This window comes from Kogia breviceps, chromosome 7, assembly GCF_026419965.1.
Source record: "Kogia breviceps isolate mKogBre1 chromosome 7, mKogBre1 haplotype 1, whole genome shotgun sequence".
In the NCBI taxonomy this organism is placed as follows: domain Eukaryota; kingdom Metazoa; phylum Chordata; class Mammalia; order Artiodactyla; family Physeteridae; genus Kogia; species Kogia breviceps.
This window is the reverse complement of record NC_081316.1, coordinates 117,715,335-117,741,535: the sequence shown is the minus strand read 5'-3', so window position 1 is coordinate 117,741,535 and position 26,201 is coordinate 117,715,335. Positions and strand designations below refer to the sequence as shown.

Here is a 26,201-nt window from a genome sequence, read left to right as displayed (position 1 = left end):
CGTCCCCCGTACGACTAGTAGTGCTAGACATGACACGGGCTCAACAGACCTGAGTTAATAGATTCATCGTTTGAAAAACACCCTCCGACCAGTGCACCCACATGTATAACCTACTGCTTAGTATGGACACAATACTGCCCTGTGAACACGTATGCTGAACGACAATACCTGTGTATCCTAATTGGCAGTGATTATTCAGCAGCTGGGCCCTGGGTGAGACGCGGGCTTCCAGGACTCCCAGTGAAAGGCTCCAGCTCTGAAGGCAAAGAAGAGTAGAAAAAAGAAAAGAACAGTGAGCAGGTGGGGTGCACTATGTAGAAAATGAAGACATGGTCAGACAAGTGGCCCAGAGACTCAGACCTGAGATGCTATCCTCGTTCCCTCGCCGAACCCCGAGCATCTGTGGATCACGTAGCACATGCTGCTTCTTTGCTATGTGCTGCACGCACGTTGAGGGATAAGGCGAAGGCTCTGGCCCCGAGAGGTCCCAGCATGTCCGGGAGATGTGGAAACAGCAAAGCCCGATCCTCGGTAAGCAGAGCTGTAACACAGATGCAAACAGAAAGCTATGGGGGAAAGGAGGTCATTCATCCTTCCTGGAGGAACCAGGGAAAATGTCACAGGACATGAAACTTTGGAGCTGGGTCTTGAGGGATGAGCGGGTGTTTACTGGAGAGGAAACAAGGGGAGACTAGTTCAGGCCAAGGGAACAGCTTGTGCAATAGGGAGAAGGTAAGATGGAACCAGGAGCAAGATGGGAGCCCAGACTTGCATAGCCAGGGGCCGAGATGCTGAAGAAAAGCTTAGTTCCGATCTGGGATGGCCCTGGGGAACAGGAGAGAAACAGAATCTCAAGGAGTCGGGGAGAAAAGGGGCAGGACTAAGGTGGTTACAGGCGGCCCCAGCGTGATAGCTCAGTATGACATCTCCAAACCAGGCCTTTGGTCTCCTCTGCAATTGACTGCCAAGCTGTATCCTGCCAAGCTCCATGTATCCCCTCACACCTGTATTCCTTCAGGAGTAGAAAATAGCTCCAGGTCACAACTATCCTTGAGAGCATTACTACGTCCCCAATACAAAGCAAACATGTGTTAGGCCTAGAAATGCAAAGTCAGAGAAGACGAGCGTATGAACAAGGCCTGTGCTGCCAGCTTACGGTCTAGTCCAGGAGACAGAGAGGTGATGGGGCTTGTATGAGTGTGTGGGTTAGGGTAGGTAGAATGAACGACAAAGGTCCAGAGGCGACCATATCGGGAAGGAGCCTCAAGAATCTGGGGCTAGATCCATGCAGGTTTGGGGCTATTTTGTTCTATGTTTTTAAATAAATTTATTTATTTTGGGCTGTGTTGGGTCTCCATCACTGTGCGTGGGACTTCTCCAGTTATGGGCAGCAGGGGCCACTCTTCGTTGCAGTGCGCGGGCTTCTCATTGCAGTGGCCTCTTCTCTAGGTGCACAGGCCTCAGCAGCTGCAGTGTGCAGGCCCAGCAGCTGTGGCTCGCGGGCTCCAGAGCGCGGGCTCAGTACTTGTGGCGCATGGGCCCAGTTGCTCCGCAGCAGGCGGGATCCTCTCAGACCAGGGCTCGAACCCACGTCCCCTGCATTGGCAGGCAGACTCCCAACCACTGCGCCACCAGGGAAGCCCGATCCATACGGTTTTAATGACCCTTTTGTCAGTGTAGAGACTCATAGCTTAAGCTGGGTCCTCTCCCTTCTGCTCCATGGTGAGGCGTTGGTGGTCAAGTCAGAAGATTCATGTTTTAAAAAACATTCTAGGGCTTCCCTGGTGGCGCAGTGGTTGAGAGTCCGCCTGCCAATGCAGGGGACATGGGTTCGTGCCCCGGTCCGGGAGGATCCCACGTGCCGCGGAGCGGCTGGGCCCGTGAGCCGTGGCCGCTGAGCCTGCGCGTCCAGAGCCTGTGCTCTGCAACGGGAGAAGCCACAACAGTGAGAGGCCCGCGTACCGCAAAAAAAAAAAAAAAAAAAAAAAATTAAATTAAAACCATTCTAATAGTTTCATCCTTGACGTTATCTGGTTTAGTAAGATAGAACACCACTTAATCTTATTTTTCCCCCCTCCCCTTTTCAGCCTCCTCCAAAAGAAGAAAGAAAAACAAAACATAACACTTTCCTTGAAGGCTTTCCACGTACAGTTGTGTAGTTTGTGATTGGTGTGTTTCAGTTGAAGGACACCTCTTTCAGCCCCACTGGAAAGTAGCTTTTAGGAAAATGTATGTATATGTTTCAAAATTTTGTGTATGTATATGTGCATGTACCTATGAATCCTGGAGAAAAAAAAGGGAAATTATTCAATGTTAAAAGTAATAAGAAACAGGCTAAAAAAAAAGAAGGTTGAGATGAAATGATTGTGATGGCTTTTCCAACTCTGTTTTGGACACTGATGCTTGTCCTCCTTGTCTAATGCATTGTTTGAGTCTTCCCTTTCTAAAATAAAAGAGGGAGGAGGAGGAGTCATCATCACCTACGGGACCCTTGTCTCCTGCCCTGGGCTATGGTCTCCTCTCCTCGAAGGAGTAGCTGATGTTTCCTCTTTCCCTTCCTCACAAGGAGCCTGTGATAAACACTGGGCGACCACCCGGCCTCCACCTGTTCCTTTCTAACAGGATTCCTAACTGCTTCAGGTCTCAGGTGGCCATGTGCTTCCAGGCAGACTGGGTCCATCCCAAGCCCAGAAATAAGTCTTGTGTCTTTAAACCAGCACTTCCCAAACTTTTTGGTCTTAGGACCCCTTTACACCTTCAGAATAATCGAGGGCCTCAAGGCGTTTTGTTTATGTGGATTATATCTATTGATATTTACCAGATTAGAATTTTAAATTGAGAAAAATTTTAAATATGGGTATGTAAATTTTTCTAAAAGAACCCAGTACACATTAACGTAATTAACATATTTTTAAATGAAAAATACCTGTTCCAAAACAGTTTGCTGAGACAAGTGGCATTGCTCTACACTTTTGTAAACCTCTTTCCTATATGGCTTAATAGAAAAAAAGCTGAATTTTCATCTTTGCTTCTACATTCAATCTGTTGTAATATTTGTTTTGGTTGAAGTATATGAAGAAAACGTAGCCTTTAATTACATAGGTATGTAATTTTAAAAAGAGGAGTATTTGCTTTTCAGGTAATTGTGGATATTTTTTGATATTTGAAAACTTGCAAGTGGTGATTTCTTTAAGCTTAGTTGCAACGTGGAATCTTAAACCAAGTGAATTACCTGTTCATGTTGTATTGCACTAAAATCCATTGATTTATCTTGCTATTTGAGTAGACCATTTTACCCATGTATGATTTTATAACAGCATATGCTTTGGTCATTTGGAAAATACTGGTTCACTAAATTATGCAGATCTTCCAAATGTTCACTTATTTCACTGACGCAATATCAAAAAAGAACACATTTGTTAATATCACCACTAATTTCATCAGAAAAAGTCTTTAAGCATTGGGACAACGTCAACCTGCCAGTAACAAATACAGGTTTTTCCGAAACTCTAATTTTCATTTGAAAGCTCAAATTTTATCCTTGGCAACAATTACAGTTGGCCTCCTGTATCTGTGGGTCCCACATCTGCAGATTCAACCAACAGATTGAAAATATTCAGAAAAAGTTTTTTCCAGAAAGTTCCAAAAAGCACAACTTGAATTTGCCGTGATCCAGCAAATATTTACATTGCATTTACATTGCTTTTACAATTATTTACATAGCATTTACATTGTATTAGGTATTATAAGTAATCTAGAAATGATTTAAAGTATTCAAGAGGATGTGTGTAGATTATATGCAAATATTATGTCATTTTATATGAGGGACTTGAGCATTCATGGATTTTTGGAATCTACAGGGGTCCTGGAACAAATGCCCCACAAATACTGAGGGATGACTATACTGTCAGTTGTTTTCTTCTTGAAGTGACTCACTTCATTCCTTTGGGGGAAATTTTCTGCCAAACATCTAAGTCTGAATAACCATAGTTTGTCTGTTGTTCTTTCAACTGAAAGTGGTGTTTTATGAAAAAAGTGGATACTTTAGCTTACCACTCAAATAATCACCCAAGTGTTTTTGCCTCAAGATAACCTTTATACTTCAGAATGCAACAGAAGTGCTTTATGTGTACTTCCCATTTTGTCACACAGAATATTAAAAAAATAAATATTTAATAAAATCAGAAAAGAAAGATGATAAATAACAAAAGATACCATAGAAAAACAAAGACTTATAAAAGAATATCATGACTATCTATACACCAACAAATTGGATGACCTAGAAGAAATGGACAAATTCTTAGATCATACAACCTTCTGAGACTGAATCGGGAAGAAACAGAAAATCTGAATAGACTGATCACTAGTACAGAGATTGAAACAGTAATCAAAAAGCTCCCCAAAGGGCTTCCCTGGTGGCGCAGTGGTTGAGAGTCCGCCTGCCGATGCAGGGGACGCGAGTTCGTGCCCTGGTCCGGGAGGATCGCACATGCCGTGGAGCGGCTGGGCCCGTGAGCCGTGGCTGCTGAGCCTGCGTGTCCAGAGCCTGTGCTCCACAACGGGAAAGGCCACAACAGTGAGAGGCCCGCGTACCGCAGAAAAAAAAAAAAAAAAAAGCTCCCCAAAAAACAAAAGTCAAAGACCAGATGGGCTTCAGAGGTGAATTTTACCAAATATTCTAAGAAGATTTAATACCTATTCTTCTCACACTATTCCAAAAAATTAAAAAGAAGGGAATACTTTCTAATTCACTTTACAAAGACAACACACACGAAAAAGAAGATTACAGGCTAGTTTCTCTGAAGAACACAGATACAAAAATCCTCAACAAAATATCAGCAAATCAAATTCAATAATACATCAAAAAGGATTTATCAACTAGGATTTATTAGTGATGCAACAAGGATGGTTCAACATCTACAAATTAATCAATGTGATACACCACATTAACAAAATGAAGGATAAAAATGGCATGATCATCTCAATAAATACAGAAAAAGCATTTCACAAGATTTAACACACATTTATGATAAAAACTCTCAATAAAGTGGATATAGAAGGGACACACCTCAACATAATCAAATCCATATAAACCCACAGCCAACATCATACTCAATGGTGAGAAACTGAAAGCTATAGCTCTAAGATCAGTAACAAGACAAGGATGCTCACTCTCACCACTCCTCTTCAGCATGGTATTGGAAGTTCTAGCCAGAGCAATTAGGCAAGAAAAAGAAGTAAAAGCCATCCAAATTGGAAAGGAAAAAAATAAAACTGTCAGTATTTGCAGATAGCATGATTTTATATATAGAAAACCTAAAGACACCACACACACAAAAAAAAGACTATGAGAAGTAATAAACAAATACAATAAAGCTGCAGGATAAAAAATCAACATACAGAAATGTATTACATTTCTGTATGTTAAAAATGAACTATCAGAAAGAGAAATTAAGAAAACAATCCCATTTAAAATTGCAACAAGAGAAATAAAATACCTAGGAATAAATCTAACCAAGGAGGTGAAAGATCCATACACTGAAATCTATAAGACACTGATGAAAGAAACTGAGGCAGACACAAATAAATTGAAAAATATTCTGTGCTCATGGGTTGGAAGAATTAACATTGTCAAAATGTCCTTATTGCCTAAAGCAATCTACAGATTGAATCCAATTCCTGTCAAAATCTCAAGGATATTTTTCACAGAAATGAACCAAAAATTCTAAAATTCACATGCAACCACAGAAGGCTCTGCATAGTTAAAGCAATCCTGAGAAAAAAGAACAAAGCTGGAGGTATCACAGTCCCTGATTTCAAACTATGCTACAGAGCCACAGTGATCAAAACAGCACAGCACTGGCAGAAAAAGAGATACACAGATCAATGGAGTAGAATTGAGAGCCCCAGAATAAACACATACATATATCGACAATTAATTTATGACAAAGAAGCAAAGAACATACAATGGTGACAGGATAGTCTCTTCAATGAAAGTGGTGGAAAAACTGGACAACCACATGCAAAATAAATGAAACTAGACCACTATCTCACACCGTACACAAGAGTTAACTCAAATTGGACTAAAGACTTGAACGTAAGACCTGAAACCATAAAACTCCTAGAAGAAAACATAGGCAGTACATTTTTTTTTCTTTGTGGTACGCAGGCCTCTCACTGTTGTGGCCTCTCCCATTGCAGAGCACAGGCTCCGGACGCGCAGGCTCAGCGGCCATGGCTCACGGGCCCAGCCGCTCCGCGGCATGTGGGATCTTCCCGGACTGGGGCACAAACCAGTATCCCCTGCATCGGCAGGCGGATTCTCAACCACTGCGCCACCAGGGAAGCCCAGCAGTACACTCTTTGACACTGGTCTTAGCAGTATCTTTCTAGATAATGTTTCCCCAGGCAAGGGGAAAAAAAGCAAAAACAAACAAATAGGATTACATCAAACTGAAAAACTTCTGCACAACAAAGGAAACCATCAATAAAATGAAAAGACAGGGAATTCCCCTGGTGATCCAGTGGTTAGGGCTCCGTGCTCTCATTGCTGAGGGCCCAAGTTTGATCCCTGGTTGGGGAACTAAGCCACATGGTGTGGCCAAAATAAATAAATAAATAAAAGTTTTTTTAAAATGAAAAGACAACCTACAGAAGGGGCAAAGATATTTGCAAATGATATATCCAATAACTGGTTAATATCCAAAATATATTTTAAAACTCATATAACTCCACAGCAGCAAAAAGACAAACAACCCAATTAAAAGATGGGCAGAGGAGCTAAATAGACATTTTTCCAAAGAAGACGTATAGATGGCCAACAGGCACATGAAAAGACATCACTGATAGGGAAATGCAAATCAAAGTCACAGTGAAATATCACCTCACTCCTGTCAGAAAGGCTATTATCAAAAAGGCAAGAAATAACAAGTGTTGACAAGGATGTGGAGAAAAGGGAATCCTCTGACACTGTTGGTGAAATGTAAATTGGTGCAGTCACTTCCTCAAAAACTTAAAAATAGAACTATCATATGATCCAGCAATTACACCCCCGTGTAGTTATCCAAAGAATACAAAAACACTAATCCAAAAAGATACCTGCACCCTCATGTTCATTGCAGCATTATTTACAATAGCCAACATATGGAAACAACCTAAGTGCCCATCGACATATGAATGAAGAAAATGTATACATATGTATAAATATATACAATGGATTATTAGCCATAAAAAAAGATGAAATCTTGCCACTTGTGACAACATGGATGGACCTTGAGGTTTTCATGCTAAGTGAAATAAGTCAGATGGAGAAATACAAATACCATATGATTTCACTGATATGTGGAATATTAAAAACTAATAAACAAACCAAACAAAAACAAAATAAATACAGAGAACAGATTAGTGGTTACCAGAGGGGAGGGCGTTGGGGGAGAGCAAAATGGGGAAAGAGAATCAACTGTACCCTGGAAAATTAATTTTTAGTGGTAAGCACGTTGTAGGGTATACAGAAGTAGAAATATAATGCTGTACACATGAAACTTATGTTATAAATCCATGTTTCAATTAACAATTAAAACAAATTAAAAATTTTTTAAATATTTAAGGGCCAAGATGTAATAAAATTAGTCATTTTTACTGCTTCATCAAGGATATTTTAAAGTGAAACTGGCATCTTTCTAGACTATGAGCTTGTAGCAGTGGAGAACACAGTGGCTATTTGTGCAGTTTGATACCTTTGCCTTGATTCAGGATAAGGTACCATCTGTTTTACCCATCATTGCTTTTATATCAAATATCTACACAGTCAAAAAGACCAATAATGGGGCTTCCCTGGTGGCGCAGTGGTTGAGAATCCGCCTGCCGATGCAGGGGTCACGGGTTCGTGCCCGGGTCCGGGAAGATCCCACATGCCGCAGAGCAACTAAGCCCGTGAGCCATGGCCGCTAGGCCTGCGCATCTGGAGCCTGTGCTCCGCAACGGGAGAGGCCACAGCAGTGAGAGGCCCGCATACCGCAAAAAAAAAAAAAAAAGAAAAAGACCAATAATGTCTTAATGTTATTACAAAAATTGTTTGATTCTGCTGACCCTCTGAAAGGATCTTGGAGTCCCCACACATCCATGGTCCACAGTTTGAGACCTGCTGGTCTAAGCCAGCAAACATGGTAACTTCATTCTGCCTCGCCAAGTTAGCGGTTTAGTCCTGGGCATATGAGGCAATCTTGGCCTATGACTGATGAGGATAAGTATATGGAAAGACTTCTTGGAAGGTCTCACTTATTCTTAAAAAGGAAACAAAGATATAGATATTTCTTTTTCTGACTCTGGACATCGACATCATCTGTGATTCCTGGAACTGCAGCAGCCATCTTGTGACCAAGAGGGAAAAGTCAAGAAAATCAGAGAAGTGGACCCTGGAGCTCTGGATAACTTTGAAGCAGCACATTAATCAACATGGTCATACCATGTCTCTGAACTCTTTGTGAGATAATAGGTGTCTTCTTGGTCAAGCCACTTTTAGTTGGATTTCCTTTTACTTGAGATAATACAGTACTTGACCTTGAAGAGTCTGCAGTCTACCTGGGTTGAAATTAGCATATACACTTTTATGAAGATCATCTTCCCAGCTAGATAATAAGCTCCTTGAGGGAAAAGATACTTTAGAACTGCTTTACTAGTGATAAACAAAGGCAATAGAAAATCAGGACAAGAGTGTTGGTCAGCATAACTTCAGAGCATTTTCCTGTAATTTCATGACCTGGTTTTGCTCTGTGGTCTTGCTGCCATAGCTTGGATGAATTCCCTCCATTCTGTAAGACACATATTCTTCTCCTTATGAATCCCCATCATTGTTTTTCACAATTCTTCTCCAGAAACCTGTTTCATAAAATATTAGTCTGACTTATCCTCCACATCTCCAACCCTCAGGGTAACATAGCAGGCAAGTATGCTTATAAAAAAGCGATAATAACAATATAACAAGCTCAGTTGTGAAACACATACATAATGAATATTAAGGGAGCAGGCTGAATTGATCACAAATACATCTTGGGTGACTTATATCTGCAAATCCATTCACCTCACTCCCGATCATGGGCTCTTGGTTTTCTTTCCCGAATACATACATGAGATTAAGGTGTCTTTGTTTCTATATTTAGGCTCTGGAAAACTTCCACAATGTCCCTCGCTCCATGCACTGAATCTTGAATGGAACCAAGAACTTGCATTCATCTCCATTCCCAACCAATTGTCCTAAATCTCAAATGTGACATTTACTGATTATGTGAACTGCATAATTATCTTAGCCTCTCTGTACCTGTTTCCTCATTTGTACAATAAGGATGATAATAGGATCTACCCCATAAAATAGTTGTAAAAATAAAATGAATTAATAAACATAATGCACTTCAGAAAATGCCTGACACATCCTTAGAGTCCAACAAGAATTAGCTATTATTACTATTTTTATATATCATCATGACTACTTTGCCTAAATGCGATGATTCTGCATGTTTTTCTATAGGGCTCTAATATCCCCATTTCCCACCTTCTGGCAAGTATAACAGAGCTATTAGCAATTACTTATTTATCCTTTTCTTCCTTTGAGGTACAAAAAAAGTTATAGAAAAATAGTTTATACAACGTTTCGGGAAGAAGAGGAGTTCCCTCTTGTTTTCTGGTAATTTCCACCATATCTACCTCTTTGGTCTATTTCTTTTTTTCCTTGACCACATCATCCTCTCTTGGATTCTCTCATTTCTTCTTCATCCTCAGTCTTCAAAGGCCCCTCTTACACATCTCGCCATATTTGAGTTCCATTCCATTTGTGTTCTAAGAGCATTTAAGGGAAGAACAAATTTATTCTTGTCATTCTTATTGACTTTGTGGTCAGAGCTGGGATCTCGAGCAATTGATTTCTGTTTGTGTATAGTTTTGATGTACTGCAGTTCAGTAATTTTCCAGATGGACAAAGGGCCTATTGCAGATGGTGGGTTTCCCCTGTCTGATCAAACACCAGCTCAACTCTCCTGTTCAAGAAATTGAAGATTCCCACAAAAGCACTTTGGAGAACAAGAAGAATATGTCACCACTTCCTTTGACAAGGGGCCTGGTTGATCCTTTACCCAAATAGACCCTCAAGAGAACCAAAGGGACAAGGGTCTAGGAAGAGAGATCAAAGTTTCCTGATTAATAAACACCCTTAATGTCCAAACTGCTGAAGCAAATAATTATTCTCTTTCCTCCCAAGGAGAGTAGCCATGAAAGTTCCCAAGTTACTGTCACCTCTGAGAGTCTTTCTAAGTTTTACTTCCCTCGAGCCTCCTAGTTTTTGTCATTTCTTCTCTATCTCCAGTATTTTGCTTGATTATATATTCTTATTGTTTACCTGTTCTCTTAATAAACTCACTTTCCAAACCCTTCTTCATTTGGACACAAAAATCATTTCTCTAAACTTTTTGACTGTTGCTCATCTGCAGCTTAGGACAATTAAAGACACCAAGTACCCTGCAGGTAGGGTGACCACATAATTTGTCATGCAAATCAGAATACTTTTCAGAGTGAAAGGAGGTGCTCTTAATAATTCACCCAGGACTTTGGATGTAAATGGAGACTGTCTTGGGCAAACCAGACTAAAATCCTCTTATGTGGAGATGGATGCTACTATTTCCAGGGTGTACTGATGACATAATGCAAGTTCTCTGAAATTGAGCTTTCTTGGTCTCATGCTGATTTTGGACCAGCATCTTGGGGAGTTCAGTAAAGTGTGTATTCAAGCCTTCAGTGGTGGTCGATGTAATTACGTTTCAATCTGCCCCATCTGGAGGCCATTTATCTGCAACAGACGCTCTACTGCGCTCGTGTGGTATGTGGTGGTCTTGAGCACACTTGTCTGGGCAGGAACACCTTCCCTACCCTCCCGCTCCGCATTCTGGAGAAGGATCTACAAGGTGAAATTAATGACTTCTGTGGGGAAGAGGACAGAGGAGAGAGGGAGGGGACAGCAATGATTTTGAGATTCCGAGGTCACTCCTCCTTTCTTATAGACCTAAGCATAATTTTAGACTTAAGTCCACCCCTCTCTTCTCACAAGAATCATTACTGTCCTGCGGTTGGTTCCATTCCCAACACAGGGACGGGATTGGGGGCTGGAGGTCTGAGGCCCGTGTGGAACCACAGTGGACCACATGACGTCAGCAAAGAGTTAATTTGGGGTCACCTCTTTAAGGACACAGCGTGGGGTGAACTTCTCGGGGGAGCCCTACAAGAGGACAGGTGGCTGGAATTGGGCCGGAGGTGGGGCGTAGACCTAGACCTGGCCCAAGGCCAGGAGCTGGACGGCATGAGCAGGAGTAGAGGCTGTGCTGGAATATTCTCTCAGGCGGCTAAGCAGGTTTTCAGAGGGTCAGGGCCTGAGAGACAGGAGGCAAGAACTCCAGACCAGGAAGGGACAGCCACAGATGGGTCTGACTGAAGAGCAGAAGTGAGTGTCACCATGTTCCACCTCTGATGGAGGGCACCCTAGGTATGAAAGGGGTAGCAACAGGCTACCCTAAAAACACTTGAGGAGAAAACACCATAAAAATCATATACAGGTCTCCCAGCCCACAAAACTCTGATCACTTAAAATCAAGGCTTCAGGGTGCCTATACAATTCAAAATATTCAGGAAACAAAGTGATCATTCCTGTCTGTGGTTAAGTCATGATCCAGTGTTAGGCGCTTACTGCAGCCAGGGCTCCAAGAACAAGAGAAAAGAAAGTCAACGAGCCCGACCCTGGCTTCCTCGCTCCTCCAGAAGGTCCCCCGTTTCCCCTCTCCGTGATTCGGCCACTTCAAGTGCTTGAACCCAGATGTAGATGGCCGCCCTCTGAATCTTGGTGTTTAGGCCTCGTGGAAAATGACTTGCTGGCGAGTGGCTAATAATACACCTGCCAAACTGCAAATATGGCCGAGGTCCTTCTGTTGGCTCCCCACATTCCAAGAGCCTTCTTCTTTTCCTTCAAGAGCTCTCTGAGATGTGTCTGTGGATGCGTGTTTACATGCAGGAAAGGCTGCCGTTACTTAATAATGTCAAGATCGCTAAGCCTCCCTAATGAAAGAGATACACAACATCAACTGTCATTTTAAACAAACATGCAATCAGGATAGCGGTGCTGGAAATATGATCTGCCTAATTTCATGGAGATGATGCAGGGACCAGACTGCTTTCACAGTGTTTCCTCCGGCAAGCTCCATTTCACAGGATTTCAGGGGGGAAACGGTGGATTTTCACAAGAACTGCCAAATTGTCAGTTCTGTGAAAAAGAAATTGCTTTAGCAGCTGGAATCCAGGAGGACAAATAGGTGCACTGATTATATCTTCATTGTTCACCAGAGCCGCAGCACTCAGCAAGTTGTAATTACGCTGTGAAGAGCTCAGTACTGTAGTCAAGTCTTTCCCCATGTGAATATAAACAGTATTGTTCAGTTTGCTATCAAAGGCTTGCAGCCAATCCTGCAGCGCACACACACGCACACACGCACACGTTCACACAGGCCCACACACACCCCACCACATATTGACCTCCAGCCCATTTTGTCCAGACAGAGTAGAGCTGTGGACACATCAGCATTCTGTCCAATTGGGTTTCAGCACAGATGTGACCAGCTGCACTCCCCCAATTCATTGGCAAGGGTCACGCAGAAGGAATAAAAGAAGTAGGTTAGAAAATAAAAATAGAGGTGAGTGCGTCATGGACTTGGATTATGCAAAACGATGGGAAAGAAAAGTCAACACAGTTTGGAGGTGCCAGCGACTGAGGTTTGCATCCGAATAGTTCCCGACATGTCAGCCAGCACACGGCACACCCCTGCTGGCCTCATTTGTCACTGATGTACCTCCACACACAGATCTCTGGCAGCTGCCATGGTGTTTCAATGGCCATCAACCCTCGATTTCAGCTTTCCCTCCGATTCCGAGAATCTTATCTTCCAGGAATGAGCCAGGCAGCAGCTCTGGATATTTGTTCCTCTCTCCCCTACTCCATTTCCTGGCAGACAGAGAGCCCTTCATGGGTAGATACCACCAGTCTTGACTGGGGCAGCTACTCATGTGACCTAGGGAATCTATTCGGGGATGTTATCAGACCTTATGAAATGATAAAAAGTACAGCTAGACCCCCAGAAGAGTCCCAGAGCCCAGCCTGGAGGGAGAGAACTGTGAGAGAAATGTTTCTTTCCAAAGGACATTCCCTCCACGTACAGGTTGTGGTGATTTGTGCCCCAAATGTCAGCCAACAAGTCAAGGGTAGTTTGCTGACCTCATATTTCTTCCATTTTTCTTCTCAAAGACCTAGCTCCTATTTGAAGGAAATGGAGAGGACAAAATGGAGAAAGTTCGAGTCTGGACACTTGTAGACCTAATTTTAATTCATGTTAATAGATGTATCTAACGTATGGTGAATTGGAGCCTCATAGTTTTGAAACCCTACCGTAAGAGAGGCTGCCGTGAAGGTCAACTATGAGGACAAGAAGACAGACTATGCAGTAGACGTCATCATTGGTGCTCAGCATCGAAGGACAGAAGCTCACCACAGGGCAGCAGCCAGAAGATGCTCAAGGGAATGGGAGGAGAGAGGAAGGGGTCTTTTATGTTCTTTTAAACATGCTGGGTCTTAAATATTTGGACAGCGTTCAAGTTAGAATTTGTGTAATTTCAACAACTGAGTATCAATAAAGATGAAATATTGACAAGGGATAAATGAATTGAAACTGTTTAGTATACATCACCACTACCACCCACCCACACCTCCAAAAAGAAGAGGAAAAGAGGAGATGAATCCAAGACGATGATCTGGACACAGTCCTGGTGTGGAGTCATGTGCGCAACTGAAGAAGAATGATATTTAACGATGATATTAATGATATTAATGATATTTGCCCTTAGGACTAAGGGAAGAATAAACATGCTGAGGTCATAGCTAGGAAGATAATAAATAACTCCATAGAGAAAGGAGTTGCTTGGTGTGCAGGAAACAGCAGTGGATGTGCAATTAGAAGCCATGAGCCTTGGCTGTGGATTTGCTGGTAATTGTTGTGTTATCCTAAAAACTGCAATGCCTTGGTTTTCCTCTTGATGAAGAGAGGAGATTGGGTTAAATTAGTCTAAAGTCCCAGCTCTAAAGCTTCATAGCTGGACTGTACCACACATTTAACTGTAATCATACAATGTGAGCAGAAATCAACTAGATTTTGCCCGGACAGCGCCGAAAACAGGAGGAGAGCTATAGACTACAGACAGTGCTGTCAGTAGACTGAGGGCTTAGAAGGACGGAAGAGAAACGAAGGCAGCCTGTGCCGAAGAAGGACTTCTAAGCTCTTTCAAAGTTGAGAACCCGCCTGCCTTGGCACCTTAGGCTGCAGGTGATCTGATGGTACAGGAGAGTTGAATCCCCTCAACCTCATTGCTTAAACCTCCAAATGCCTCTCAAAACAGTTACAGTGTTCATAAAAGGAGCTGTCATAAGGACATAGCTTCTTATGGGAGAAATCTTTTCCCCAAGGGCTTTATAGAAAAGAAAGGAACAAAGGATGGGATGGAGAAGACCAGGATCCGGGTGGCGGTGGGACTGGAATGCTTGGTCACCTTCCAGAAAGTCCATTCCATTCATGCCCACAAAAAGCCTCTTCCCTGCATCATTAACAATGAATTTCAACCAACCTTGTAAATGATCAGTATATCCTGAGCCACCACCCCGAGGGCACCGCGCTGTACTAGGACGATGGGCTGGGCTGGGGCAGAGGGCAGGGGGCACAAAATAAGGGCAAGGATGAGAAATTGGCCCTCACTTAGCTTTACGATCCTATGAGGAGAAGATGCAGATAAAAGGGAACCGCATTTCCTGTGTGACTTTGAGCAAAGTATTAACCATTTTTGCTATTAAATTCTCTGATCTGTAAAGATAAGGGCCCTCCCTACCTCACAGATTAAAACTCCAGGTCTATCCCTGCCGGCCCCACAGCTCTTGCTGCCTGGCAACCATAAGTTCGCCTCTAAGTCTGTGATTCTGTTTCTGTTTTGTAAATAAGTCCATTTGCGATTGACACGTACACACCTGCTATATCTAAAACAGATAACCAACAAGGGCCTCCTGTACAGCACAGGGAACTCTGCTCAATGTTCTGTAATACCCTAACTGGGAAAAGAATTTGAAAAAGAATAGATACATGTATACGTATAACTGAATCACCTTGCTGTACACCTGAAACTAACACAACATTGTCAATCAACTCTACTCCAATATAAAATAAAAATTTTTTTAATTAAAATTTAAAAAAAATTTTTTTTAACCCACTCCAGTGTAGCAAAGGGCAGATGGGATGGAAGGGGGACATCGTGTAAATTCTAGGTACCGGCTTGAGAGCGCTTTTGAGGAAGTGGGCAGGTTAGACGCACAGAGAGAAAAAGAGTTACTACGGTAGGAATACACGTCTAACAATCACCACCAGAGATCCAGGACGCCTCGGATTTGTGGGAACTGTGCTCAGGGCTGGCCTCATGGGACCAGTCTGTGCAGCTCCCCACAGCTCCCCACTCAGAAGGGCCCCGTGCTTGGTTTCATGTTCTGCTCTCATTGCCTTGAAATGCTTCACTTTTGAACAAGGGGCCCTGCATTTCCTTTGACTTTGGGTCCTGCAAATTATGTCACCCATTCAGACTGGACTCAAGGACACAAATTATAAAATCATTTTTAACAAGGGATCTGACATACTACCCCAAGGCCAAAATAGCCCTTTATCCTGGTCAGCTTTCTTTCCTGTTTGGTCTCTTTATTTATTTAGTGCCTCCAGCTAAGTGCTTTAAATGTCATTCTCACATTCTACATTTCCTCACATCTAAAATCTTCATGGCTTTCTTCGTAGAGATCTAATCTTCCTACCTACGATATAATATTATGTAATCTAGGGGACATTGCACAGACCCCTCAAAACCTGAAACTACCGTGAGGGCACTAGTGGGTCTAAAGTGGCCAGAGACTGTGACACATGCAATTGGCAGTGCTGTCAACAACCAAGGGAAAGTCAAAGAGGGGATGAGCTCTTTGAAAGGTATATCAAATGCCCCCTCGAAGTTCTCTCCTGTCAAGAACATGACGGGCTAGGAGTTGCTAAAGCAGTAGAAAGTTGAAGAAATAATTACATTATTGAACAGAAAATCATCTATAAATATACTTTTGAAAGATGTAGAATAAAGAAGTGGCTAAGAAAATGGCGCTTGTGGCAGAGCACTGTGTTCCGATTTGAACTAGGTTCAAATCCCAGCTCCGTCTTTTATTAAGGATTCCACCTTGGGCAAATTCCTTAGCCTGGATTAGTTTTCCACTGCCGCCAAACAAACCACCATAAACCTAGCAGCTTAAATCATATCTATTTATCGTTTTGCAGACTCTGTGTATTAGGAATCCCAGTCTGGCTGAACTGGCCCTGTGCTCAGACTCTCATGAGGCCGCCATCAAGGTGCGAGCCAGGCTGCTCCCCACCGAGAAGCTCGACTGGGGAAAGTCCAACTCCACCTCATTCAGACTGCGGACAGGGCTCGCTTCCTTGCAGACTGAGGGTCTCTGCTGCTCACTGGCAGTCGGCCGGAGACAGCCTTCTGGCCCTAAAGCCCTTCAGCAGCTCCCTGCCGTGTGGTCCTCTCCATGCGCGGGTCATGGCTATTTGCCTCCTCAAGGCCAGCATCGGAGTCTCTTTCACTCCAGGCTGCTAAGACGAGGCTCAGATAAGGCAACGAGGTCCTACAAGCGACACCCCATCACCTTTGCCCTATTCTACTGGTAGAAGCAAGTCCCAGGCCCTGTCCCCCAATACATAAGGGGAAGAGGCTACATAGGATGTAACACCAGGATGATGGGCCCCTCTTAAGATTCCGCTTAACACAGCCCACCCTGCCATTACACTGTGGGAAGAAAGTAATACACCAAATCGCTTTCGGAGGAGGCGGAATAGAGGAGTGTGTTGAAGAATGTAGACTCTTGGGTAAGGCTCCTCAATTCTACTGAGGGTGTGGCCTTGGGCAACTTTCCTTCCTTCTCTGTGGTTGTTTGTTCTCCTGTAAGATGGGAATTAGAACAGTAATTAGCTCCTGGGTTGATGGGAGGATTAAGAGTGATAATGCTTGTGAATCATTTCGGAGAGTGTCTGGCACTTAATAAATGCTCAGTCATGTTAACCTATAAGCGCGTTCCTCTTTGCAGCAGACTTGGAACAGTACAGTCGAGTTCTAGGTTGTTTAAACCAACAGTGGCCAATGAGACATAGAGCCACCGCTAAGACCCAGGGCAGAGTTTAAGCTGTCAGCGGGGTAAGTCTGTTGTGCTTGCTGGACCCGATTCTGCCTCTGCAAGCTGGCCCTTCCCTGGCTGAAGGATCCTGCCCAGTGTGGGGGGAGGGAGGCCACATTTCCTTTACACCAGCAACTTGGTGTAGGAAAGGTGGCTTTCCTCCTGGGATGAGGGGACGGACAGACCTGGAGGATGATTTGAGAGATGAGGTCCAGGGGCTCTGAGGCTCTGAGAGAAGGCAAGGGTGTGTGGGTGGGGCGCAGAGGACATTAGGAAGACAAGGGCGACAGTAGCTGCGACGGGCTGATATGACCTTGCTCTCTGCAGCAGGCTCAGAGCAGCAGAGGAGGTGATGACTTGCAGTTTTGCTATTGGTGCTGCATGAGTCATTCGCCATATGACTGGTCCTGTCCATCTCCGTTTCCCCCATCCGTTTAAATGAACATACTGCATACACAGATGCGTGTATGTATGTACCTGGATTGCTGCCAGGGTAAGGGGTTAAGGCTTGTTCTGAGGACCTGAGACCCCTCTCCCAGGAATTAGGCATAAACTTGGACAGCAGTGTGATAACTCAGCATTTTTATAAAATATTGCTTGTCAGTTCAAGGATCTTAGCAAGTTTTAAGGAAATAACTTAAAAGATCACCTTCTTTGGCGTAGAAATTAATCTCTTAGATTGATGGAGACCACGGGCAAAAGTAGACCGGTAAGAAAAAAGGGATGCAGAGAGGACTCAAGTAAGAAGAAACTGAAATTAGTTTTACTTTTGCAAAACAACTCACCAGGAACCAGAAAGCTCTTCCATATATTGTCTCCTCGGCCCTCACCAAAACAAAGAAGGAAAACAAAGGAGATATTATCTGTATTTGCATGAAAAAGAGAGTCTCCAGGAGATGAAATAAGTAGCAGAGCAGGACTCTAGAATGCAGGTATTCAGATTTCTAATTCAGTTTTCTTTCCTCTACAGAATCCGAAAAGGGACCCCAGAATGGCCTTCTTTAGCACCCAGATGTCTATGTAAAGGTTATTGTCTACATATTAATTGAGCAAGCTCTGTCCAGGCACTGCCAAAAGAGAGATACATAAAACTCTCAGAACCTGTTTTCTTATCTGTAAAATAGGGATATTAATAATATGCACCTAATTGGTTTTTTGAGGATTAAATCAGTAAATAATTATAAAATGTGTAGGAAAGTATCTGCACAAAATGTTAAATTAAGCATTAGCTTATTGTTTTGACCGCTTCTTCCTGCCTTTCCATTTAAAATAAAAATACTCCCTCAGGGAGGAATTAACACTGACTTGCTGAATGAATTAATGGATCAATGACAGGAATTGAATGGAGATGGAAGAGGACGCAGCAATAAGACAAAACTCCCAGGGAATGTAAAGACTTCCTGATTCTGGTGACGGATTTTCCCAAAACCACCTAATTGATGGCCCCAAACTCAGATTTCACTGGCATTTACAGCATAAGCCCGTTTCCTAAACTCCCAGGGAATTTCTTCCTCTCTCCATTTCAGTGTCACCTTCTGATTTATGACTATAACACCCTACTTTTCATGCAGGATGCAAAAGTTTTTTCGTGGGATCTTAGTTCCCCGACCAGGGATTGAACCCAGGCCCTCGGCAGTGAGAGCGCCGAGGCCTAACCACTGGACCACCAGGGAATTCCCACAAAACAGTTTTTTTTTTTTTTTTTTTTTGCGGTGCGCGGGCCTCTCACTGTTGTGGCCTCTCCCGTTGCGGAGCACAGGCTCCGGACGCGCAGGCTCAGCGGCCATGGCTCACGGGCCCAGCCGCTCCGCAGCACGTGGGATCCTCCTGGACCGGGGCACGAACCCGCGTCCCCCGCATCGGCAGGCGGACTCTCAACCACTGCGCCACCAGGGAAGCCCCCACAAAACAGTTTTTTTTTTTTTTTTTTCACAAAACAATTTTAAAGGACTCTTCTGACACCCCAGAAACTCAGTTCCCTTTACACACTCTGATTGGTGTGCTGGTGAACTGGCTTGGGGCGGGGTGGGGCGGGTGGCCTCTCTCGGGTGGCTGTGAGGGAGCCCTGACCGCAGTGTTTGCTGATATCCGAGGTGAACTACTCCCATTATGACTGAGTTCCAGCAGGCGAATTCCTGACTATGTAACAATTGCCCTCGCACACAGCTCTGCCCCACTCTCCTCCTCTCCTCATGTCCATGAGAGGACTTAGTTTCAACAGCAAGGTCCAGTAAGCCCCTCTGGGTATGAGTTCTTACATCCGGCTCCCCACACGGCACCACTATTCCTCACCATCTCTGCACCTTGGGACTGAAACGGAGCAGGATGCTAAGGTCCTTTTCCCCCCAACCCTATAACCCTAGCCCGGTGTCCTCAGCCTGCCTTTTGTCTGCGGAAGAACTTTAGCCAAAGTTAATCAGACAAGTGAGAAAATGCAGAAACAAAGAAAAACAGTCAAAGGAGACCAAATAATAATAGTTAGACATCAAGGACCTTTAGTTCCTCCTTAGGGGCTATAAATAATATTCTGAGCCGCATCCTGTGAGCTGTCTTATCGATACTGAAACCCCCAGCAGGTGGAAGAAGTGAACTACATGATGACCAGGCTGTAGCCATGACATAAGCCTCCACAATTCCAAGAACTGGCCTCAGAGGAATGGAAACAAACCGAACCTGGAACTGAAGATTAACTGTATCTAAAACAATCAAGGTGACGCTGGTCAGGCCACGGATGACCAGTTTCAAGATGACTGTCAGAGCTGCCTGTGCTGTTTCTGCATGGAGCCCCTCCCTCTGTCTATAAAAGCTCCTGCCCCCTGATTGTCGGCAGGGGGCGGGCGGGGGGAGTCGGCCTTTGGACAGGCATCCACCGGACGCCTCACCCCCCACCCCGGTGGCCAGCATCCAAAATAAAGCAAACTTTCCTTTCCACCAACCTGGCCTCTTTATTGGCTTTTGAGCCCCGAGCTGCTGAACCCCACTTTCGGTTACAGGACCTCGCTGTACAGGGCAGAGAAGGAGGACCTCGAGCATTCCAGAAAAAGGAAGGGGAGGGAGGAAAACATTTCCCTTCTTCCCCTCGAGGTTCTTCGGCTGTCCTGGTAATTAAATTGACGCAAGACATTCATGGGAGGAAAACAAATTTCACACGTACGGCAATCCAGAAAAATATGAGACTCAAAGAAGTAACCAAAGCAGGCAGCTGGTATACCTTTTGGACAAAGAGGCGGTACATTTGTGAAGAATTGACAAGACAGTGGGATTTGGGCTCGGGCTAGTCAATTCGTGGAGGAGTATCAAGGTCTGTTTGTACAGCCTTCTCAGCCTTGAATCTCTGGTGACAAGGATGTCTCTCTTCCTCCTGGTACAGGAAGGGTATCGTTCACATGGGAGATGCTTTTGGGGGACAAAGGAGGATCAGAGAGTCCTTCTGGCACCGACCGTTTCTTAAGTAACTTTAATTCAACATAAATGGCATGTTTTGGAGTGCCTTGTTTTTCTACCCTTCGGAAACAAACAAGCACGAGAACCTGAGAGGGGGAGCTTCTAAGGTTTATTCCAAACCATGGCATTACTAAGTGGTTTGAACTGAAGAAAAGCCAAGTTCACCTGGTCCTGGTGGCTTATTTTCTCCGTTCATCAGCTGGCAAAGACAGCAGGAAGGAAGCTTCATTAGCTCATGGTTTTTAAAGGCTCAGATACAAAAGCCAGTGTAATAGGAGTGCGAAGCCTCATTATTAGGTAATAACTCTCATCGGGCTCATTCAAATAGCACCTCTCTTCCTCTCTAAACTTTTTCCAATTAACGTTGCTCCATCTTTTTCTTCTGTATACTTTTAAAAGTCATTTTGATGTGCCATAATTACTATTTCAATAAAAATCTCACAGAGATGATGAGTTTGAACTAAATGAAGAAAAGCAGGGAAAAAGCATGCCTCCCCACTCCAAGAAAAATTAACATCTCATCCCCCGTTTTACAAGCAGTGAAATCAATGCCTTGTTGGGAGGGTGTTCATTCAAGGAGAGAATCTTTTTTATGTGGAAATGATCACTGTACACTTCCCAGATAGTTAATTACATTAGGTTGTTCCGTCCACGATGGCAAATCAGCTTCATGCAGCAGGGGCTCGTGGTCAAGATAATGGCAAAAGATAACGCAGTAAAACAACTGCGAAAAGAAGATGGTGCAAAGCATAAATGCTGGAAATTGCCGTATATTTATATATATATGTATTTTTAGGAGAGTGGCAACATGCTCTTTGCTGTTATCACAAGCATTAAAGTTTAATAGACCATCCGTGAGTTACTTACTGCTCAGAAACACCTGCTCAGTGAGATAAAGCAGCAGCTATCTTTCTAGTTTTAAAATTGACATTCAGCCAGTTATATTTCTGGTCTCTCTCATCACTTAGATGGTTGTTGATTTTTCTTAAATGTCAAAGGAGGTTTTCAACTTAATTTTATTTCCTCATGCTCGTTTCTTCCTTGGGCTCTCCAGATGCTCCGTGGCCTCTACGTCAGCCCTAAGAAAGGGTTGCTATAAGGAAATCTCTAGTTTGAGAAAAGCAGGTGCGTTTACAAGCGTCTTCTGCACACATCATAAAGGAAAGGGGATTCGCCACATCTCATCCATAATTGCTCCTCCTTCGTCTTTCTACTGCATTCAAGAGAACACATGACACGGTGGGCAAGTGTAGTATATACACGTATCTAGAGAATCACAGGGCGTAACTATGTTCTGTGTCCCTTTCTTGGTCTGTCTCAGGCCCTGCCTGGCTTCTCATGACCTCTCTCTCCTTTGCTGTCTCCATTCTCCATCAGCTGGTCCATGCTGTCCATACCCTACAATCCAAATTCTGGGAGATCAAGGCTGATTAGCTTAGCACCCTCAGTTCCGAGGCTGAGTTCCTTACCTCAGACCATCTCACATAACAACCACCAGACTCTGGCAAGACCCCTGGTGGGTAAGGTGTTCACAGCGAGTCAGGCAGTGGACGCGTCCGTGTAAGGACCACCCAGCACCACTCCCTTGGGCAGGGCCCACAGGGGCGGCGTCAGCCTAAAGGAGACGTTGGGTGTTTCACACGCACGGACCGGCCAGTGCTGTATAACACGCTAGGTGCTAAGGCAGCAGGTGTAACCAAAGTGAGGAGCTCCAGCGAGTGTCAAGGTTCAAGAAGGAACTGAGCTAGGAATTCTGAACGATAGAGATAGAGCTTAGCTGCTAGACTTAGTTCAAGTCCTGGTTTTACCATAACCGACCTCCACAGGGCCTCAGGCAAGTGATTTAACCTCTCTGAGCCTAATACCCTTGTACGCAAAATGGGGTTTATAACATACCTATTTCATGAAGTGGTCATAAGGAGTCAATGAGATGACACGTACAAGATGCTGAGCCCAGCGTCTGCCCAGGGCACATGCTCAGTGTCTGATGTGTTGTGTTCAGCTGTTTGTTTGATATCTGTATCTGAGTCTGTGTCTCTGTCCACTGCAGGTACACAGAATTGGAATTAATTGTGTCCTTGGCCCATGACACATGCCCATCATTTGTCTATGCAGCACTCTCTTTTATTTTATGCATTTATTTATAATATAATGAACATCCAATAACCCATCAACCTATAAGCTCCTCCCAACTCACTTCCCTCTCCCAGAGACACAACCACCAACCTGCATGCTGTATGGATCATTTCCCGGCTTTTTTGTCGTATTTTTATAAACATGTATATGCCTAACAATGTATTGGTGAATTTTCAAACCTTATAAAAAAGAGTATCGTATGACATGTATGGGACCTGCTTTTGGCCCTTAAAATTATGTTAGGGAGATTTGTTCATGTTATAGATGTTATTCCTTCATTTTCACTTCTGTGTAGTATTCTGTCGTGAGACAAATTATTTAAGGGCTCAATAAATGCTACCTATTAGTTTCAGCTATTAGTCAATACTAGTCACCTCTCCTTGTTCTTCACCAAGATATTGACCATCCTCTGCTCACTCCTAATTTCACCCTTTTATTCAAAGGACATCCCCTTCTATCTAGAACTGCTCTTCTGACCAGCAGTGGACCAATGTGGACACAATACCTGTCTTCTTCCTCCCTTTCTCGGGACTCTGCATCCCTAAATGATACATACCCCTGCTATTTGGTCAGCTAGATTGCCTACAGAGAGAAGAGACCCACACGTGTAACCAGGAGGAAGAGTGAATCGATTGTTGCCTTTTAATTTCTTCAGTGAAAATGGGAAGGGCTTTTATTGACAAGGCTGTTATGCAAATGTGAATCCATCACGCTGCATTATTGGCATCCTTATTATCTGGCACTACTGTAATCCTGCCCTGGTTCAGCTCCCTCCCCCCCCCCACCGTCTTTCATCCTTTCACTGATGGCTCTAGTAGAAAATGTGCAGACTCCAATACTACATGGAGTCACGGATAGGGAAGAAACTGCTGGAAGATGCTCCCCCTGTGCCGTCTGGATACACAAACGGCAAATAACACAGGGGCTCTGAGTCCTGGCCGAGTTTCCTTTCTAGTGACTGCTGTGGGCCCAGGAGAAAAGTCGTGAAGTGACCCCTGATGAGTTTGGCCAAGCTCCCTCTCCGGCAATTACTGTAGCAAAGCTCAGACATTGCATTCTGAGTGATTCTGGAAGATTAAGCAAGAAAACGAAGGCATGATAATATTATTTATCCAGAAAAGTAACCCGGCTTGAAATTTATGCACTAATTCAGAAGAAAAAGGCAGGCTGCCAGCAATTCATGCCAGGTTTATCTAAGTTACATTACATTTTTAATGCTTATTTTGACCATTTTCCCTCCCTCAGAAATATACATCCATGCTTCTGATTAACGACTAGATGCAGGAGGTTTAGCTTCATATTTCTTCCTCGCTCCAAATTGATCACATTTTTCTCCCATGTTCTTTGAGTGCCAGGGGCAGGGCAAGAGGAGGGAAGACAGGGGAGTAGCATACCTGAACATGGATTGAAGAATTCCTCTGTAAACTGTAACACAGACCATTACTGGTGTAGGGACCACATTTGAAAATGTTCTTTCATTAATGCCACAAGCATTTTCAATGTTTGCACGTCTGATTGTTTGTAAGCTCTGGCCTCAAGAGACACACATGTGGGGACAGGTCGGCATGTCCAGGGATGAGCGCTGTGATGCAATGTGAACAGGCGGCTGTGTTCACCACGGCGGGAGAAGTCGTCTTCCGTGGATGGTGAGAACAAAAGCCATCCACACCCACACAGCTCACGTCGTATGAAGGGGCTGCCCTGCCATCTTCCCCAACGGGACTTTACACTTCCAGGAAACCCTTGCCCAGGAAGATACCTTTTGCAAATAGCTGAACATCCTTGAAAATCCATTTAAAATGGATCAACTTTTCAATAGATAACATCAAATTCATTGCTTATGATTCAAGTCACTTCCCATCCTGTCCTCAAAACCCTCACCTCCCTGTATCCACCAACCGTAGACTCATATCTTGAGCGTTCTTCAATCCTAAGCAAGCTTCTGCATTTAAAGACTCCCCTTAAACAAGACTTCAAAACTTCATGAGTGTCCGGGCTTTGCCCTAGCCCACCTAAGACCCTCTGAGAAGCCTGTCAACGCGGTGTTCTTTCTCACCGCAGTAAGTGCCAAGCTCAGCTCTGACTTATCAACAGGCTATTTGGTGCCACATTTGACAATGAGGAAGGAAAAATGAAAAGAGAGGTGACAAGTGGGTCTTGAAAAATGACGGGGACTGAACCAGCTGCAGAAGACAGAGCATTCTGAGAGGAGACAGCAGCTGAGCAAAGACAGGAAAGACGGGGCCATCCCATGCATGCTGGGGCTTAAACCGCATTGCATCTGGGGGAACACTTTCACCTTCTCCCCGTACAGGACAGCGTCTTGGTAAGCGCCCCCGCCCACGACTGAGGAGTTTGGGGCTGCAGTGTATCAGGTCACGTTTAGAAATAATGAGTGATTCCCAGTCACCCAGAGCAAACTGCTTCACTCCTCGGGTGGTCCTCCCGCCTCCTGGGCTCTGTCTGCACCATATTACTGGCCAGAGTTCACCCCTTCCCACGTTACTCCTGACCCAGAGGTCATGCTGATTTCATGTGGACCAAATCCGAAGCTGCTGCTCGGGGAACTCGTCTAGCCAGGCACCCTGTCTTTATCATCTTCATCATCATGTCCTCAGAATCTATGCAGGCAAAGCTGGTCAGCAGAACACATTTGAGTACTACACACTGTCTCCTAGACCCAACGATTTCTTCTTTGTACCAAAATGCACTCCTTCCTAGAGGTTTTAGTAAAGCCACAAACAGCCTCTTCAAGGGGGTATTTTCTTCCCAGAAGCCTCCGAGCCCTCTGCATGGTGAACGCAGACTTTACAGATTGGGCCCAGGAGCCTGACAGCATGGGCTCTGATTAATATGGTTCTCAGACCATACTGGCCTGGGCTGTAACCTTCCCAAGAGAGAAGCAGTTTGGGGGCTGGTCCAGGCTGCATCCTTGATACTGGAAAGAAGCTATGATGTGGATGCACCCACTTCCCATAGGCCACTCTTCCCTCTAACAATTTCTGCACCTTCCCTGGGATGGCAGCCGAGCTAACACATGTGGAAAGATTTGATCTCCTTAAGCCCAGAGGAGTCCAGTGTTGCTGGGGGCGCAGGGAAAGAGCCAGGGATTTGCAGGCAGATACGCCTGAGTCCAATCCTGGCTCTAACCCTGTGAGTTCAGATGAATTCCTTAAACTCTCCTAAGTTGACTACAGGGTCAAGGAGGAGAAAAAAAGCCCCAATGCAACAAGGCTGTGAGGTTGCTAACAGAGGAAAAGTGCAGGCACGACACAAGTGTCCGGTAAACGTGCATTTT

The 26,201-nt window shown here is 44.2% G+C and overlaps 1 long non-coding RNA gene across 1 annotated transcript in view; it reads right to left on the bottom strand.

Moving 5' to 3' along the window:
• Positions 1 to 360: 360 nt before the first annotated feature.
• Positions 361 to 26,201, bottom strand: part of LOC136794546 (uncharacterized) — a 90,905-nt gene continuing 65,064 nt past the window's right edge. Inside the window, exon 3 of the long non-coding RNA XR_010841529.1 lies at positions 361 to 541. This is a non-coding gene — a long non-coding RNA (uncharacterized lncRNA). The remainder of the gene's footprint in view (positions 542 to 26,201) is intronic.